This window comes from Pan paniscus, chromosome 22 (genome assembly GCF_029289425.2).
Source record: "Pan paniscus chromosome 22, NHGRI_mPanPan1-v2.0_pri, whole genome shotgun sequence".
In the NCBI taxonomy this organism is placed as follows: Eukaryota; Metazoa; Chordata; class Mammalia; order Primates; family Hominidae; genus Pan; species Pan paniscus.
The window spans coordinates 21,038,094-21,056,619 of record NC_073271.2 but is presented as its reverse complement, the minus strand read 5'-3'; positions in this window follow the sequence as shown (position 1 = coordinate 21,056,619).

The following is an 18,526-nucleotide window of genomic DNA, read 5'->3' as shown; positions in this document are numbered from 1 at the left end:
GCCGGAGTGCCTGGACTAGGTGCCGCAGTAAAATCCCGGGCAAGCGCCATTGAGAGGTGAAGCCGGCTGGGCTTCTGGGTTGGGTGGGAACCTGGAGAACTTTTCTGTCTGGCTAAAGGTTACTAAACGCACCAATTGGCACTCCGTGTCTAGCTAAAGGTTTGTAAACGCACTAATCAGCACTCTGTCAAAATGGACCGATCAGCTCTCTGTAAAATGGACCAATCAGCAGGATGTGGGTGGGGCCATATCAGGGAATAAAAGCAGGCCACCGAGGCAGCAGCACAATCCCCTCGGGTCACGTTCCATGCTGTGGTAGCTTTATTCTTTTGCTGTTTGCAATAAATCTTGCTGCTGCTGACTTTTTGGGTCCATGCCCCCTTTATGAGCTGTAACACTCACCCCGAAGGTCTGCAGCCTCACTCCTGTGGCCAGGGAGACCATGAACCCACCAGAAGGAACGAACAACTCCAGATGCGCCACCTTTAAGAGCTGTAACACTCACCGCAAAGGTCTGCGGCTTCACTCTTGAAGTCAGCGAGACCACAAACCTACAGAAGGAAAAAACTCCGGACACATCTGAACATCTGAAGGAACAAACTCCAGACCATCTTTAAGAACTGTTAACACTGCGAGGGTCCGCGGCTTCATTCATGAAGTCACCGAGACCAAGAACCCACCAATTCGGGACACACTATCTCTACTCTCATCTTGACTTCTGACTGTTTTTAAGTTTTTCTCTGCATCTTTGGTTTTCAACAATTCTTTTATACTTTTTGATGTTTTGTGGTCTGGTATTTTTCAGTTTCCCCCACTTAAGATTTTATTATTTTTATGTCTGTGGCATAATGTCACTTCCAGGCTTTGCCAGTTCTCAGACATGACCTATTTGATAATTGATTCCTAATAATTCTCAACTCTTTTCCTCTAATTAAATATATGTTAGAAACTTTCACCATGTTACATGCGTTCTTACCCTCTAGTAAACATTTTCCTTCTTTTGTTATTTACTTTATTTATTTATTTTTGAGACATGGTCTCCATCTGTCCCCGAGTCTGGAGTGCAGGGGCACCATTTCCACTCAGGGCAACTTCCGCCTCCCAGGATCAAGGAATTCTTGTGCTTCACAAGAAAAAATAGCTGGGCATGGTGGCACATGCCTGTACTCCCAGCTACTTGGGACTCATGCTCAGCAAAATGTTTGTGTGTGTTTTTAGTAGAGGGGGGGGTTTCACAGTGTTGGCCAGGCTTGTCTCGAGCTCTGGGCCTCAGGCAATCTGCCCATCTTAGCCTTCCCAAAGCATTGCAATTACAAGCATAAGTCACCACACTTGGCCCATTTTCCTTCTTTTAATTGCTTATGCTTCTACCTGGATGTTTACTTTTGACCTATCTTTCTACTGATTAATTTTCTCTTCACCTGTGTCTAATCTGCTGTTAAATACATAAAATGGAGTTTTCATGTCTATTTTCTTTTTTGGTTTTTGAATAAACATTGGTTGATTTTATTTGTTAAGTAAATCGTGTTGTGTATATTTCAGGTGTATGCAACACGATGTGAGATACACATAGATAGTAAAATGGTTAGTATAATAAAGCAAATTAAAATATCTATCATCTCACATAGCTATTTTTTTGTGTGTGTGCTAAGAACAGCTAAAATCTATTCATTTAGCAAAGATCCCGAAAACTACAATGTTATTAACTATAGTTTTTTCACATCTTCATGTTGATCTCTAGCCTTCTTCATCCTATGTATCTGCAACTTTGTATCCTTTGACATACATCCTCCACTTTCCTTCTCCATTCAATCCCTGGTTACCACTGTTTTATTCTGTGTCTGTGTATTTGCCCTTTTAAAAGAAATAGATTCCACATATGAGATAATGCAATATTTTTCTTTCTGTGTTTGGCTTCCTTAGCATAATGTCCTCCAGGTTTATCCATTTTGTGGCCAATGTCAGGATCTCCTTTTTAAAGGCTGAATAATATTCATTTTATATATATGATTATATGCATACACACACACACACACACACACACACATACCAGAGTTACTTTACGCATATTTTGTCAATTGACATTTAAGTTGCTTCTTTTTTTTTTTTTTTTTTTGAGAAGAAGTCTCACTCTTGTCCCCCAGGCTGGAGTGCAATGGTGTGATCTCTGCTCACTGCAAACTCTGCCTCCCGGGTTCAAGCGATTCCCTGCCTCAGCCCCTTGGGTATCTGGGATTACAGGCGCATACCAACACTCCTGGCTAATTTTTGTATTTTTAGTAGAGACGGGGTTTCACCATGTTGGCAAAACTGGTCTCGAACTCCTGACCTCAGGTGATGTGCCCACCTCAGCCTTCTGAAGTGCTGGGATTACAGGCATGAGCCACTGCGCCCAGCCTAAGTTGCTTCTGTATTTTGGTTATTGTGAATAATGCTGAATAAACATGGGAGGGCAGATATGTTTTACAAAATGGTGATTTTTATTTTCTTTGGGTATATACTCAAGAGAAGAACAGACAGTTCTCACAAGAAGACATACAAGTGATGAGCAAACATATGAAAAAATGCTCCATATCAGTAATCATCAGAGAAATGCAAATCAAAACCACAATGGAATGCCATCTCACACCTATCAGATTGGCTATTATTAAAAAGTCAAAAAATATCATATGCCTGTGAGGTTGCAGAGAAAAGAGAAGACTTATACACTGTTGGTAGGAATGTAAATTAGTCCAGCCACTGTGGAAATCAGTTTTGAGATTTCTCAAAGGATTTAGAATGACCATTCAACTCGGCAACCCCATTACTGGGTATATATCAAAAAAATAAAATGAATCATTCTACCAAAAATACACATGCACTCACATGTTCATTGCAGCATTATTCACAATTGCAAAAACATGGAATCAACCCAGGTGCCCATCAGCAGTAGATTAGATAATAAAAATGTAGTGCATATACATCATTGAATACCACCCAGCCTTAAAAATGAAATTATTTCTTTTGCAGCAACATGGATGCAGCTAGAGGTCGTTATCATAAATTGCTTAATACAGATCAGAAAACCAAATACCACGTGTTCTTGCTTATAAGTGGGAGCTGAATATTAAGTACTCATGGACACAAAGATTGCAACAATAGATACTGGGGACAACTACATGGGAGAGGGGGAGACAGTGAAAAAGTTGAAAAACTAACTATTGGGTCCTATGCTCACTACCTGTGTGCCAGGATCCCTCATATCCCAAATCTCAGCATCATGCAATATACCCATGTAAGAAACCTGCACATATGTTCCCTGAATCTAAAATAAAAGTTAAAATTATTTTAAAAAATAGTAATACCAATACTAAAGGTCAGGCATGGTGGCTTATGTCTTTAATGATACCAGCACTTTGGGAGGCCAAAATGGGAAGATTGCTTGAGGTTAGTTAAGAGTTTAAGATCAGCTTAGGCAACATAGTGAGATCCCACCTCCCCCGCCAAAAAAGTGTAGCTAGATATGGTGGCAGGTGCCTGAAGTCCTAGATAATGGGGAAGCTGAGGCGGGAGGATCCTTTGAGCCCAGGAGTTTGAGGCTGCAGTGAGCTATGATCACACCACTGCACTCCGGCCTGCGCAACAGAGTGAGATCCTTTCTCTAAAAATACAAAAATTTTTAAAATATATAATTAAAATAAATAAATACTATTTCATGTTCATGAAATCATACACACTCACAAAGTAAATTTTGACCACTTACTGGGCTCGATGAATCAAAATACATATCAATTTTTTTCTTTGCTGTTGAGGAGTTTGGATCAGAATACACAGGCACATCTTTATATAATAATATATTAGGTTGGTGCAAAAGTAATCGGGTGTTTTGCCATTACTTTCTTTTTTTTTTTTTTTGAGACGGAGTCTCGCTGTCGCCCAGGCTGGAGTGCTGTGGTGCAATCACAGCTCACTACAAGCTCCGCCTCCTGGGTTCACGTCATTCTCCTGCCTCAGCCTCCGCAGTAGCTGGCACTACAGGTGCCCGCCATCACACCTGGCTAATTTTTTGTATTTTTAGCAGAGACAGGGTTTCACAGTGTTAGCCAGGATGGTCTTGATCTCCTGACCTCGTGATCTGCCCTCCTCGACCTCCCAAAGTACTGGGATTATAGGCGTGAGCCACGGTGCCCGGCCTTTTGCCATTACTTTCAATGGCAAAAACTGCAATTACTTTTGCACCAACCTAATATCTCATGTGTATATTTTTATATTACCTCAATTTCATCTGGTCAATATAAATGTGCCACTATTTGTTAAGCTACAGCTATACATTATGCTTTCAAAATTTATATTTCTCCGGCCGGGCGCGGTGGCTCACGCCTGTAATCCCAGCACTTTGGGAGGCCGAGGCGGGCGGATCACGAGGTCAGGAGATCGAGACCATCCTGGCTAACACAGTGAAACCCCGTCTCTACTAAAAATACAAAAAATTAGCCGGGCGAGGTGGCGGGCGCCTGTAGTCCCAGCTACTCTGGAGGCTGAGACAGGAGAATGGCGTGAACCCCTGGGGGCGGAGCCTGCAGGGAGCCGAGATCGCGCCACTGCACTCCAGCCTGGGCGACAGTGAGACTCTGTCTCAAAAAAAAAAAAAAAAAAAAAATTTACATTTCTCCAATTTTAATCTTTTTCTGTACATATAAAATTTATAGTGCCATTTCTGACTTGTATACCTTTGCTTCTGTGAATGATTCTAAGTCTATACAATGGATGAAACAGAATTATGAACCAATCCTTCTGGTGTATCTTGAATATAGCTTTTAGGAATTTTTTTCAGGATCCATTTCATTTCACTTCTTCAATAATGACTTTTTACAGCTTTTATAATTGTATTTTTTAAATTAATACATATTACAGGGACATATTTCCAGTGTACATGTGATGACTTTATACATGCATATTACCAGAACAGGACAATTGATATATCCATCATCTTAAAAATTTATCTTTTCTTTAGGCCAGGAATATTTATATTTTTCTCTTCTTGCTATTTTGTAATGGTTAATTGATTAATGATAGCTATAGTCACCCTACTGATCTATCAAACATCAAGTCTTATTTCTTCTAAGTGTATATTTGTACCCATCCATCAACTTCTTTTCATCCTTTCCAGCTTTTGAACTGTAATAATGTATTTGTTTTAGTTCTCTTGGTTCTTATCACACAGTTATTTGCTTTGTAATTTGCTTTATTGTTAATTGTTTTTCACTTAGACAGATCAAGAGACATGTGGACCCAGAGACCAGTATTTCATATTATAATTATCACTTCAGATCCTAGAACAGCATTGACTAACACTAGGAGGAGTTATTACTTGTTAGTCCTTGATGGATAACACTATAGAGCCGCTTCATAACCTGTCAGAAATTCTACCTTCTTTTACTATCTAGAAATGATAGTTTGTTACTAAAATATTGTAACCAAATTGTTCCTTAATCTATTTAATTTTATATATGCCTGCACAATGGCATCGCATGGTCATTTCCAACTGTTATGATAACAAATTCACAAGTCACTCCAGTATACCATACTGTGACACTGAAATATCTCACAGTATTCTTTATTCAAACTGAAATGTAGAATATATTACATTGTAGTAATTAATTCATTCATTTAGCAAGTATATTGAGTACTTAGTTACTTCATACCAAGCTTTAAGCAAAACACTTACTTCATATAAAGCTTTAGGCAAAGCGCTTGCTGTACAACTGTGAAAGCACCAAAAACATCTGACTTTGTAGAACTTGTATTCTAGTTGAAGAAAGAAGACATTAAGCGATTAACATTTAAAAAGCAAATTATATTGAATGCTGTGGAAAAATAGAGCAGGGTAAACAGGGTCAGTGTGGGGTTGGGGTACTAGATGTAGAAATTTTAAAATAGGAAGATCAGGTTAAAACTCATTAAGAAGCTGGTGTAACCGAGTACTACAAACTGGATGGCTTAAACACCAGAAGGTTGTTGTCTCATATAAGAGACAATAGTGGCTTGGCACAGAAGTGGAGTGCAGTGAGAGGTGGCTTAATTTTGATATATTTTGAAATCAATAGTATATACTCTTCAATTAAAAGTGGGGCTTGAAATAAAAAGAGGAAACAAAGATGTGTCAGATTTTTGAAATGGAATTTCTCTCTTGCAGAACATTTAATTTAATTATTCTTTAATACCTTTCAAATATATTAATTACAGGTACAAATGTGTTCACTTTCCTCCGAATGCCCCTTCTGCAAAGAAAGAATGTTAAGGATATTTATTTAATTTAGAAGCAATTTTTGATACTGATTTTCTTTCTTATCTTACAAGGATCTTCTCTTGGTCCTTGTAAGGTACTTCAAAATAAAATAACATAGTTCTCATTATTTTATTTCTCTGTTAGATATTTTGATACTTTGTATAAAGCTCTCAATATCAAAATAAATTGAATTGAGTTGGTTATAGTCTTTATCACAAAGAACACTTTTTTAAAAACTTTCATTTTAGATTTGGGAACACACGTGCAAGTTTGTCATATGGGTAAATTTTGTGTCATGGAGGTCTGGTGTGCAGATTATTTTGTCACTCAGGTAATAAGCCTAGTATTTGGTACTTCTGACTGAAATGACAGTCAGTAGGTAACTATATTGGCTACTTCTATACTCTTAAAATGGCATCCATGTATTTTTCTTTGGGAGATAATATACAAAATGACATGATAATTTAGATTGCTACTATTACTTTCAGCTACCTTCACTTTGGTTTCATATAAAATTATTCTTTGCCCCATCATAGTAAAAATTAAGATTTATTTTAAAAATATACCGAAACTTATAGAAATTCATCCAAATCCTGTTCCATATAAATAGAGTAACTTTAGATGTAAAATCTAAAAAAATGAAATGAACAAATGTTACTTGGGCAGTGTTTAGTTTCCCAGAGCTGCCATAACAATGCACAGTAAACTACATGGCTTAACACAACAGAAAATTACTCTTTTATAGTTCTGAAGCATCAGAGTCCAAAATCAAGATGTCTGCAGGGCCATTCTTCCTCTGAAATCTGTAGGGGAGAATTCTTCCTTGCTGTTTCCTAAATTGCGGTGGTTTGCTGGCAATCCTTGTAGTTCCTTGGCTTACAGCTGTTAACACCTCATTTTCTGCCTCCATTGTCAATGGAGATCTCTCCTCCTGTGTTTGTCTTTACATTGTTTTCACTTTTCTTATAAAAACACTTGTCATATTGGATCAAGAGATCACCCTACTCCAATATGAACTCATATTAATTTAACGGCAATGGCTGTATTCCTAAACAGCATCTCATTCCGAGCTGCTGGGAGTTAGGGGTTCAACCTATTTCTTTGGGGAGTATAATATCCATAATAAGTAGTAAATGTCTTTTCTCTGGAGATTGTAAATTTCTTCTACTAAGTTTTTATTAGCCATGCTGCAGTTTCATTAACAATAAAAAGCCATTAATGATTTTAATAATTGTTGAAACGAATGGAATAAAAATTCATTTTTAGGAGGCCTATATTGGTATGCAAAATTGAAGAGCCTGATTTTTTGGAAACTCATTCTGTTGCAATGAAACGTGTACCTTGAGAAGTAGGGCTTTGTGTAGTCAATGTTCTCCAGATAAATAGAACCAAACAGAGCTAATAGGGTGTGTGTGTGTGTGTGTGTGTGTGTGTGTGTGTGTATGTGTACACACACAAATTTTTATTGCAAGGAATTGGCTCACTGGATTATGGAGCCTGATAAGGCTGCAGAGTGAACTAGCAGGCTGGAGACCCACGAGGGCTTATGGTGCTGTTCCAGTCTAAAGGCAGCAGGCTTGAGACCCTGAAAAAGCTGATGGTCCAGGTCATTGATATTGGCTTCTGCTTTTTGGGGCTCTAATATTTGAGAGATAGACAAATAATAAACATATCCCTCCTCTATTGATTAGCTACTATATTTTCCAGGAATATTTCAGTTTGCAAAAAGTAAGAGGCAACTAAAACTGATTACAAAATATAGAAACTTTTTTTTAACTAACAAAAAAGAATTTATTGACTAATTCCAACCATGTGGTAAACTTGTCTTCTGGAATGACTGGCATCACTCTTGGTCTTGCAGCTCAGATATGTTTTATTCTTTGAACTGATTTCATTTTCAGGCAAATTTTCAGAGTGGTGGAAAATAGGGCCTCCCCACTAGCTGGGCCACTCCATGGCATACAGAATGTCTCCTCCGCTAGTTCTTGCAAAAGTCACAGGGAGAGTGCTCATAAAGCTGGTGGCCTAGGCATGTGGCATTGCTCAAGATTGCTATAGATCACTTGCACTGCCTAAACAGGGAGTGAGGAAGATGTGGCTTCTTCAAGGAAAACCAAGTCACTGATATCAAAAAGAAGAGAGAGAAACATAAGTATGGTAAATAGAAAGACCAAGCACTGAGTTATTTGCCCTACTTATGTCCCCTGTAAGTTTCAGAATCATTACAAGATTCTTGTTTTATCACCTTTGTCCTGATGGAAACTCAGCCAAGTTAAGTAACTTGTCCCAAATTTAGACAGCTAAGTAATTTCTGAGTTAGGGTTCAAACTTGGTTGCTTAACTCCGAATCAAATTTTCTTTCCAAAATATCACACTAACCCTATTAAAAATCAGAGCCAGGTTCATGGATGGGCCATCTGGGAAGCTTATTTGGCACCAGAGTAGAAGCAATGCTATAACATTGGTCTCAATTTGAATTATGGTACCTGGAATCTCAGAATTTTATATGTGACTCCTTATATATCTTATGAAATACACCTGGTCACATTCTTTCAACAGGCAACAAAACCTCAGAATAGAAACAAAAATCACTTGTCGTCTGAGTTGACTGATCTCTCCTGAGTACTTTTGTAATAAATATGTGTAAGGTGTGAGGGGGTTTTGTGGTCCTGACCATCAAACAAAACATGTTAGATCAAACTTTGCAATCAAAGGTTAACAAAAGAAGATACTTATTCATCATTATGTGTAGCTCTGAACATTTCCACATAGTAAATTACTTAATTACTACAACAATGCTGTAAGCGAACTATTTTTACCACTCCTATTTTACATATGATGCAAGCAGGGCAAATTGTTAAGTAACCTCCCAAAAAAGGTTACTGAATTAGTGAGTAGAAGGACAAGTGCCATCTAAATAGAAAAGAATGATCTATTCACAGTAGCTAAGATATGGAAACAACCTAAGTGTTCATTGATGGATCAAGAAAATATGGTGTGTGTATACATATACATGTATATACGCACAAATATACACATATATACAATACATATACACATATATTAAAAGTGATGGCAAAAACAGCAATTACATTTGCGCCAAACTAATATATACTGTATAGATATACATATATAATTTAATATTATTCGGACATTTAAAAGAAGGAAATCCTGCCATTTGTGACAACTTGGATGAACCTGGAGGACACTGTGTTAAATGTAAAAGCCAGATGCAGAAAAACAAATACTACATGATCTCACATGTTGCTCAAAAAGTAGGAACTTTCAGTTACAAGATGAATCAGTTCTGGGGATCTAATTTTTATAGGTAACAATACTGTACTCTTTACTTGAAATCTGCAAAAAGAGTAGATCTTAAGTGTCCTCACCCTCCACACACACAAGAGTAACGATGTGTGGTGATGAACGTGTTAATTTAATTGTTGTAATCTTTACACAATGCATATGCACACCAAATTATCACATAGTACTCCTTAAAATATATGATTTTTATTTGTTAATTGTACCTCAATAAAGCCGGAAATTATCCTTTCAACTTAGTTGTGTTGTTGCAAAAATATCCAAAACAAAACAGTATCTGTGAAGGTAAATTATAATGTTGCATTTTATGTAGACTATTCACCTTTTATTTCAGTTATTTCAAATTTAAAGGAATATGAACGTTTATAGAACAAATTTATAGAAAAAGGTTTCCTTTCCAACTAAATGTTTATTTTTTTAACTTTGTTTTAACTAAGAACTAAACTATTAGGCTGCTGCATGTGCCCATCAGGCTCTGTCCAGACCTGATAGAAAGCTGTAATGACAGGCAGTTCCTAATTGAATTAAGGATATTTTCCTGAATTTTCACGGAGCTGCTTTCAATTTCTCTGCACTTGCTTTCTATTGAAATCCATTACCCTAAGGGAGAGTTATTTCTGAATATGAAATTCCCTTTTCTTACACCTTTATATTTAAGCAATGTTAATCACTTTCCTCTATTTTCTCCATTTCCTCTTCACATTTGATTCATACTCTGCTTATGCTTTTTTTTTTTTCCCGGCCTGCAAATCTCTTGTCAAGTTGGTGCTGTTATTTCACGTGTTAGACAATCTTTCATTCCTTCACTTGCCAAATTATGGAAAACTTTGATAAAATAGGAAAAAGTAGTTAACTGTGTTTAAAAACAAGTTGTGAATCACCATGGATCCAAATCAGAGTAAAAAAATTAGTTATGTTTGAGGCTGAGCCCGCAGGCCCGTTGGGTTCCAGGACAGAAACTAGGAAATATAACCAAGGCTTCCAATTTTTTGTTCAGAGCTTTCATGGTGTTCATTCTGCTGGACCTAGTATAGTATAAATTCTAAACCTTGAAAAAATTAAGCTAGAATCTTGTGACTACTGAGAGGCTGTTTCATCCACTGAGCTGCTTCTGGAGACACTGGAGGGAACAGTGACCCAAGGCTGGGTCTGGGAACATGATCTGCAGAATTGCCAGTGATAAGAGCCCCAAGACACCAGATTAAGATTTCGAGCTGCAACAGGGAGCTTGTGTGTTCAGATAGACTAAGCTGACAGACAGGGGTAATTATCGAGGAAGGAAAACATACTCACACACACACATACATACACAAAACTGCTATGCATTTTTAGCACTGCAATAATGCATTCTATGTATTTATGATTTTATTCAAATTTGATTTTAGCTTTACATTATTTAAAAGGAAGTCCTATAAAAAGGTGGAACTTCATAATAGTATTTGGAAATACCTTAGGAACATATAAGGGGATGTTAGATAAAATAATGCATTTATATGAATTAATTCTCATTCAGACAAAAACGAATCTTATTTTTTATTTGTTTTTTGATATCTCACCTGCTTACAAGTGAACAAAGCAACAGCTTCTTGCTTGTACTAAACTTTCATGTGCTAGAATTTTTAATTAAATTTTTTATTATTGTTTCATACAAACAGCAAATTATTAATATGGCTTAGTTTAATGCCAATAAAATCTCAATCGTCTATGGAGAAGTAATTCTTAGACAAACTATTTCCTTCATACTAAAATGAAATAATGACTTTATCTGGTTTTTATTCACTTTCACTGTATAAAGAGTTACAGATGATATATTACTATTGTCTGGGAATAGGAAAAACTTTAAACTTTAGACATGTCTTGCAAATATTAGCCTAGAAACATACATACAATTCTAAGGTCCCTATTCACTAGACATTTAATTTACCTTGATAAGATCAAATTTTATTTGCCTTTGTCTATAATGACAAGTATTGCTGAGTGCTCCCTTTTGGTAAACATTTTAGCATGTATGTCTAGAACTACTGTACTTATTACTCTGATATTTACCACTGACTTTTGAGTACATCTGCTCTTCCTACATTATGCATTAAGGCCCATCCAGTATAGCACAGTGAATTCACAGGGTTGTTTTAACTTTTTAAAGGGTCATATTAGATTATGAGTCATTTTTAAAATATAAAAACAAAGCAAATTAATTTTTGAATCTTATATGTCACAAATTTTTCAAATATTATTTTTTAGGTTCTAATCAGCCAGTTTAAACATACTATCACATGACATAACTCACATTCATCTTTTGAATAAGATAAAGTCATTTACTTTTCTCTGAGGATAATGAAGAGGAAAACTTTTTTTTTTTTTTTTTGAGATGGAGTTTCGCTCTGTCGCCCAGCCTGGAGTGCAGTGGCAAGATCTCGGCTCACTGCAACCTCCGTCTCCCAGGTTCACGCCATTCTCCTGCTTCAGCCTACTGAGTAGCTGGGACTACAGGCGTCCATCACCATGCTCAGCTAATTTTGTTTTTGTATTTTTAGTAGAGATGGCGTTTCACCATGTTAGCCAGGATGGTCTCGATCTCCTCACCTCGTGATCTGCCCACCTCAGCCTCAATTTTTTAATAAAAGAAGAAAGTCATTTCTTAAGAACACTGAGCCATTAAATAATCACGTGAAAAGTTGTAAGTGGGCATACTCAATATATCTACAGCAAAAAAATCCTGATGATATAAGGTTCTTTTCAGTGGGATGCTGTATTAGCAAGCACACATAGGTAAGGAGTACTAGTAACTTTCACTGATGATGTATGAGTTTCAGATACCTCTCCCAGATTTTTCATCTGTAAATTTTCTGAATTCATCAACTGCCTAAAAGGACTATTATCTGTCAGTAAGTTAATATTCCTAACTGAGAGAACCTGGAATATAACTCATCATATTAACTAATGCTTAACTATGAACTATTTCAAGCTAGTAGTTTTTGAGAAGCTGCTGTGTTGCCTTGAAAATTTTAAAATTTTCATACTGAGATTAGGAGTCATTTTAAATTTTCAAGGGAACACAGCAGCTTCTCCAAAACTACTCGCTTGAAGTAGTTCATAGTTAAGCATTAGATCACTGACTCTTCTTATAGTGGTGTCCTATTATTGCGAACCTGGGTTTTCAGAGACAGCTAACATAAAAGGCAAGTACTTTGAGAAAAAACAGTGGAGAGCAGAAAATGAGGGTGATAGAATCCAATCCAATTTGGAAGTGTGAGACGTTGTTCTATGCCGTAGGTGTTAAGTTGTTAATAAATAATACTTAGTTGTTCGGCTTAACTACTATACATGAAACTATCAGATATTTCTTTTAGTTTAGGGTTCCTTTGACAAAAAAGTAAAAAATAAAAATATGAAAGGATTCCATGAACAGAGAAAATGTAGGAACCTCTGAAATATGTAGTATTTCATTTGTAATGCAAATGCATTTTAAAATAGATGCTTATTTTCTAATCTATCCAAAATGAAAACAAAACATTTCCTTAGTGTTAATGTAGTGGCTGGTATTCTATGTTTAAATCCAATGAAAGTCCCTTTTAAAATAAATTGACAGCATGTATGCACAAAAATGTGATAAGATTTTTACAGAGATACTTTGTGATAAGACATTGATGTTATGTAGTCACAAACATACATGCATACACATACACCCACACACAGTCACACATACAGAATGATACTGATACCAGTTGCTGTGGTCTCTTAGGTTCCTATACTATGGAGAAAATAACAATGTATGACTAGGAAACCAAACCATCAAACTCTATACAAAACTATGTAGCTAATTATAAACACAAGAAAATAATTTTCTCTAGTTCTGCTTCCACTCGCTGTATTGGGATTCCAGCCAAACACTTCTCAAAAAAATCTGGGAAATTCAGGGATTGTTTTGAATCTTCTCTATAAATTAGACTCCTTGGGCATTTCCTGGCAACTGGCAGTTTTCTCTTCTATTCCACCTGTGCTTTTGTGCCTGGAGAAACTACTAAGGCACTCATACCTGGCAAAGGCATTGGCCTCACTGTGATGGGGCCTGGGCTGCCATCTGTGCCACTGACAGTAATGCCTGAACCTGAGACTGCTGTCTTTGCTAAGGACTGTCTTCCTGGAAGTGCTTAAAGCACTAGCGTGACTTCCGGATCCTGCCAGGGTCAGTGACTGACTTTGTACATTTCACCATGTACCCTCAAAGTCCCACTATAATGTTAATATATTTTTTAATGAGTTTTCTTATTCATTAAGTGCAAACCCAGTACTCTAAGGGTCCAGGAGGAGTACACTTGGTATAAGGTAAAATTTGAGTAAAGTGCACTGTATTCAGTGTTACTCCCCAACCCTCAGCTGTTTCTTTATCCTCAAAGAATATTTTATTTTAGTACTCAGTCACTTTTCTTGAGATGAACCATTTTCTGGAATGAACTTCTCTTTCTCTCTCTGTTTCTTTACATATATGTGTGTGTATGTCTACATATATATATATATATATATGGACTATGCTTAAATATAGGGGGTAGATCTCTTTCTCACTCAGAATAGAGAAAGATAGATAGATGGCTGATAGATATGTACGTATCTATACCTGTATGAAAGCATAGGCCTTCTGAACAAATATGAAATACTTACATAGCATGCCTATGCCTCAGAATAAGTTTATCTCCAGCTTGCATTTAGGCATACATGCACACACATGCTTACACACACACATGCACACATACACACAATATATAATATGCATTTTTAAATTTAAAAACAAATCACACTAAATATTGAATGGTCTGTGACTGTGAAGATGTGTGTTTGCAGGGAGCCCTCTGTGTCTTGCTCCATTACCAGGTTTCTGGCAGGTTGTGTGCTTCTACCTCAGTCTGAGTGCTTCTGTCATGAGGATCCTTGTAATTGAGTGTTCAGTCAAGAAGAAATGTAAAATCACATGTCTTCCAGGCATTCATTTAATTCAGTGAGATTATAATTATGAAGAAGAAAATTGCTTTTAATTATTGCAAGAAATATAATGATTTTATTCTTAAAAAATAAAAATTCAAAAACAATAAACTTTTCAAGGAAAAGAACAGAAATGTACTTTCTGCCTGAGAAAAACATTTTGAAGACGTTTAAACAGAGATTATAAGGCTTTAGTGGTGTTTAAGTGACATTTCTAAAAGCCATTGGCATGATGTCACTCAGAACATGACTGTACATCATCTCAGATGCGTGAAAGGGTAGTTAAGAAGCTTCTAACTACATCTGACAATGGCCTATCCCTTAGATAACTAGAAAAACATTTATCTACGAAATGTATGCAGAGTTAGATAATGGTGTGATCAAAACATATGTATGAAAATATATTTACGTACAGAAATATATTCATGTTTCTAACAGTAAGGTCGAAACATATGTGTAAATACATTCATACACACACACTCATGTACACAAATATATTCCCAACTGCAAGATACAAGGCTTTGTTCCAGATACAATGAATAGGAAATTCATTATTGTTTCAGTATTTTGAGCATCATTATATTGCTAGAGATTTCCTACAATAAGTTCATCATCAATAAGAGGACACCGGGACTGAGACATGGAAATTGCTTCTTTATAGACTTTGGGACCTCCAGAATTAGGAGAACATTGAGTCATTTGAGTCATTTTTCCTTCTTCTCAGAAAACTATTTAATGCAAACTTAGGTCTGCTGTATTCTGTCAGGTGGGAATATTTTGGTGTTTTTCTATACGTAATAAATTGCTATACTCCATTCAAAACTGCAGAGGGATCAGTAGTTACATGACATATTAATCTCCTTATATTACCTGATTTTAGGAGTCTTTCTCCTATTTTACATTTTCCAAATTTACATTAGAGGAAAGAGCCTCCCAGACCTAAATTTTTAACAGAATATAACTCATCTAGTCATATTGATGGGGTGTGACTACCCCCATAAAATTGGTGCAAATTTGACCTCACAATAGGAGAATCCCTCCTAATCTGCCTACGTGTGTTTGGTGACATGAAGGCAGTGGATAGAGAAAGGTATCATAGGCTGCAAAATTCTTATAAAGATCACTGTAGACATCCCAAAGAGTTCAGAGATTCTGACCAACCATCTTTCAAGAAAAGTGCTCTGAGAGGCACTTAATTTGTGAATGCAAAATTAAGTCATGTACTTGTAATTTTAGTGGAAAAGTAGAACTGAAAAACATAGAAGATTACCAAACTGACCTCCTGTCAGAGCCTACCTAGATCACAACTATGATTATTCACTGCCAGATAGAAAATGAACTACCTAGGCTAATGAGAGTCACCACCTGCAGCCTTATTTTCATGTCTAGGAGCAAAACAGAAAGCTGGAAGGGCTAGCTTCTGAAAGGAAAAAAAAGTTAAATGTAGTCCTTTGTACTTACATTGACTGTGAAATTGAAGTATTAGGTTACTTGCTAATTCAACTAAGAGCAGTGTCAGACAATGACAGGAACCCTACTCCGACCCTCACTGGAAATTTGATAACTGACAGATTAGGTGGCGAACTCTTATTGTTGCCATGCCCTCATTTGAACCATGGAGAAATGGCAAATCAGAGGCATGGACAAAATCATAGAGCTACTTGAGACAGAATTAAGATGAACATTTTGCATAATTCATTTAAACTGTTCTAGGAGCAATTATTCCATTGATCAGCAGGAATGAGCCCAGCCTACCAGTACGAAGCCACCTCACTGTAGCTGATCAGATCGCAAAACTGTACACAGGAGTAGTGACCTAGGTTCAGTTGCAGAGGTCCTAAATGACACATGGTGGCTGACACCACAGCCAAGAACCATTTCTGTTCAATAATAGCTTTCTCATAAAAGTAATTAATTTTCACATACAGTATATGGAATTTGTGATAAAATCAATGCTATTAATTATTCAATGAATGGTGCAAGCGTAGACTACATAAGAGTAGCAAGTCAAATATATTTAGCCTTAGGAAATACTAGTAATTAGATTTATTTTATAATTCAATTTAATCTTTGTATATATAGCAAAGCAGACTGCAAAGCTGGCCATAATTTTGTGGCCATTCAACCAGTGACATGATGGAAGTTATCTCCTGAGGTAGGATAACTCCACCCAGTCACAAGCAGGGATAGAGAAAGTGCTGAGATTGGCAGGTACAGAGAGAGCTGGGAGAAGACAAAGGGAAACAGAGCAGGCCTCTTTATAGTCACTTATTCTATAGAAAGCATCAATTTAAGAGACCTTAATGCTCTTTGAAACAGAAAGTGAAAGAGGATCAGTGATTAGCACTTGATTGTGTTTTGGTCATTTTAAGGCTGCCAGGTGTTGAAAGTCACCCAATAGATACTCCAATATCGAACTGTTCATATTAGCTTCCCTCTTCCCATGGGAAAACGCAAGGAATGAGGTGGGCACAGCTGTGGCACTGTCCTTCCTAGCACTGTCCCACCTGAGAGAACAAAATCTTCTATGAACCAAAATGCATCTATGAGAGGAACATCAAATTATCCCTTCTTCATCAGACAACTCTAGAACACAGAAGACAACAGGAATGTTAAATCTTTAGAAACTAATCAGACATGAGAACATGACTCCAAACTTCAATTCTAAGCAAACAGAATTCTGAGGTGAAGGCCTAATCTGCATTGTCTGGTGCTCTTCACAATTTTCTTTATCCTCAGTAGGCACAACTACAATGCTCTCAGAATAACGACCTACACTTAAGATGGCCCCTGGCTGTGGGAGGATGCAGCCATAAAGAAGAATGAGATTGCGTACTTTGCAGGGACATGGATGGAGCCGAAGGCCATTATCCTTAGCAAACTAACTCAGGAACAGAAAACCAAATACCACATACTGAAAGTTTGGCTTAAGGTTCTAAGGGTTTAAATTGGGGTTTCTCAACCGCAGCCCTATTGACACTTGGGACCATGTAGTTCTTTGTTTTGAGGTGCGGCACCGTGCATTGTAACATGTTTAGCAGCATCCTTGGCCTCTACACACTAGACGCCAGTTGTAACCTCCTGTCCCTGCTTTGACAACCAAAAAGTTTCCAAACATAATCAAATGTCTCCTGGGGGAGCTAAATTGTTCATGGTTGAGAACCATTGGTTTAAACCAATTTTGGCACAAGATTTTTGGTAGTGATTCATGATTTAGCTCATGAATACACAGGACCCAGAACACTCAGGGCACTAGGAGTCAATTGTGTCCCAGGAAACATGTTTAACAGTGTAAGCAGTGAAGGAACTATGGCAGTATCCCTCAAATATTCATAGTGACCAGCACAGGGATCCGGGCCAGCACTAGACCAGTTTTCAGAATATACACTATGTGGCAAAGTGAAGCAATGGTAAACACAGGCTGATCATACTTCAGCATCTACCCAACTAGAGCCTGGAGGTCAGTCCAGTCTTCTCCCTTTGGGGAATCCCTTTCAGAGATCACGAGCTGTGATGGGGAGGGGGTGTCTCCCAGAAAAAAACAAACAAGCAAACAACAACAAAAACTAAGTGCATAATTTGACATTTTGAGGTTTTAGATATAATTTATTTCAGTTACACTCTGATATTCCAATCTTGGAATGGATAATGGTGAATTTTATAGCTACTGTCTGAAAGTTATGTAGCCTGTGGTTATAACCTTGAGGGATGGTATTCAGAAGAGATTCCATTGACTACCTAGCAAAATTCCAGAGTATTCCAGCATCAATAGCCTATTAAAGGGATAGTTAAATTCAGACAAACAGCAACCACATAAAGGAAATGTTATGAAATGTAAAATCTAATTCCAATTTAAACCTCAATGCTTTTAAATCATTTTTCTAAGGGCTGAAACAGAGGATATTTGAGCCCTAAAACAGTCAGGCCACAAAATTTCTTAACAGAGAGCTGAGCTCAAGT